Below are 2,655 nucleotides of genomic sequence, written 5' to 3' on the forward strand. Positions count from 1 at the left end.
AGTCTGGAATTCAATTCAAATAAAAACTATTTAATATCGTTTCTTTTTGTTATGAACACATACTTCCTGAATTAAGTTATAGGAGTTAGGACTTTCAAGAGAACAAAAACTGCAACTACAGAACCTAAGGCAGTGGTCGGCAAACCGCGGCTCGCGAGCCACATGCGGCTGTTTGGACCCTTGAGTGTGGCTCTACCACAAAATATCATGTGTGGGCGCGCACGTACAGTGCGAAGTGGACTTAAAACTTTAAAGTTTATTAAGTTAATTTTAGGGAACGTTGTGGAGTGAAAGAAGATGTAGTGTTGAAGATTGAGAAAGGTATGTTGAGATGGTTTGGACATATAGAGAGAGGATGAATGAAAGGAGATAGACGAAACAAGTATACAAGACGAATGTGGATGTGCGAGAGTTGGAAGGGGTTGACCTCAGTGAATGTACCTCAATCAGATTGAGGACGTTTTTAGCAAAGGCCAGCTTAGGAGTACCCTAATTAAGTTAATAACAATGTGCCTACCTGTATAGTTTAAGTTTAAAAAATGTGGCTCTCAAAGAAATTTCAGTCGTTGTATGTTGATATTTGGCTCTGTTAACTAATGAGTTTGCCGACCACTGGCCTAGGGGAAAGGACCAATGAAATAATGTCTCAGGTTCAAGGGATGCTGCTCTGCGAGAAGCATCATCACTCACAACATAATATTTTAAATAAGTAATATATGTATAAGATAGTATACAGTAGGTCCTTAAGTTACCTTGGAGATCTGTTCCTATGGCGTGACATAATGCGATTTTCGCCGTAAGTTGGAACCCACCTACATAAGCACCTACGTCTCTCACATGGAGCATATACACAGCAGTAATGAAGTGAAACAGTAAAAAAAAAATTAAAAGATAACAATTCCTGACCTTTACTTGTGGTAAATAAATAATAAAAAACATAAAGCACATATGTACATACATCGAAATAATGGAACTTTTGTTTTTTAATAAATAAATGGGAGATGGCGACATAACCACAAAACGACGTACTACAAGTCGGACTAACCCAAGGATAGCCTGTATAGGAGTGTAGTTAACATAGTAAGTCTCATAATCTTGCCAACTTAGTAAAATTACATAATGTGGGGGAAACTCAAATTATGGGACTAATAAGAATTTTAGAATGCTCTGATTTTATTCTTTTGGTTAGTTTTTAATTTTTACTGATATACTTGTTTACAAATCAGAGAAATTGAAAAATCTGTAACTTTAATTGTAGGTATAAATTCCATGTTAAATTAACAACAAGTGCCCTCAGCGGTCCCAGATCTGTCTCTTGCTTCAACAGTGTTTGGACGGAACAGACCCAGGGACGCCCCTTCTTCCAGCCTCCAACCACTCTCCTGCGACCACTCTCCTGCGTCTCATCCAGTCACCACCTTCAGAACTCCCTCCGGGGCAGCCAACACACGGGTTTTTTTTCCTACCTTAACTCTTTATTGCTGAACAACCATGAGCTCCCAAATTCATCAGAATTATTCCACCGAGGTGGAGGCTGTGGTCAATCGCCTGGCCAACCTGCATCTGCGGGCCTCCTACACCCTCCTCTCTCTGGGCTACTATCTTGACGGTGAGGATGTGGCTCTTGAGGGTGTGGGCCACTTCTTCCACAAGTTGGCAGAGTAGAAGCGCAAGGGCGCTGAGCATCTCTTAAAGTTGCAAAACAAGTGTGGTGGCCGCATTCTCTTCCAGGATGTGCAGAAACCTTCCCAAGATGAGTGCGGCAAAACTCAGGATGCCATGGAAGCCGCCCTGGCCTTGGAGAGGAACCTGAACCAGGCCCTTTGGGAGCTGCAGGCCCTGGGTTCTACCCATGCAGACCCTCATCTCTGCGACTTCCTGGAGAACCACTTCCTAGATGAGGAGATGAAACTGATCAAGAAGATGGGTGACCACCTGACTAACATCCGCAGGCTGGCCGGCCCCCAGGCTGGGCTGGGCGAGTAGCTCTTCAAAAGACTCACCCTCAAGCACGACTAGGAACCTTTGGAGCCCAGAGGCCTTTCAGAGGCTCCTCGCATCCCCCTGGTGTCTCTAGCTTTTATCTGAGCCTCTTTCTGAAACTACCAGCCAGTTTTTTAACCACCCTGGAGCCCTCTCCCATGCACTGGACCAAATGAAACAATAAAGCTTTTTGCAGAAAAAAAAATTTACAACAAAACCATAATTGCCAACACTTATCGAGTTCCTACATAGGTGCCAGGCACTGTTTGTTTATAATGTTTACATAGTCTCTCAACAACCCTGTAAGACAGGTACTATTAATATTACTTAGATAAGGAACCTGCTGCACAGACAGAGAGCTTAAATAACCACCCACAGTCACACATTAGGTGGTAGGACTGAGATATGAACCTAAGCAGTTGCCTGGGTACTCCTCCCCCTTAACTACTTTCAAATAAGAAAGTCTTTCTCAACATTGGCACTAATGACATTTTGGACCTGATAATTCTTTATTGGAGATGGGGTGGGGGCTGTTTTGTGCATTATATAGGACTAGAGGCCCGCTGCATGAAGAGATTCGTGCAATAGGCCTTCCCTTCCCCTGGCTGCCGGCACCGGCAACCGGGACCCAGGCCTTCGTTCTGGACAGAGCCTTCAGTCTTTGCTCCACCA

At 43.8% G+C, this 2,655-nt stretch overlaps 1 pseudogene; it reads left to right on the forward strand.

The window, feature by feature from the left end:
• Window positions 1–1,489: 1,489 nt before the first annotated feature.
• On the forward strand, window positions 1,490–2,110 carry LOC107182512 (annotated as a pseudogene).
• Window positions 2,111–2,655: the final 545 nt, after the last annotated feature.

Source organism: Myotis davidii, unplaced genomic scaffold (assembly GCF_000327345.1).
Source record: "Myotis davidii unplaced genomic scaffold, ASM32734v1 scaffold376, whole genome shotgun sequence".
NCBI classification, from domain to species: domain Eukaryota; kingdom Metazoa; phylum Chordata; class Mammalia; order Chiroptera; family Vespertilionidae; genus Myotis; species Myotis davidii.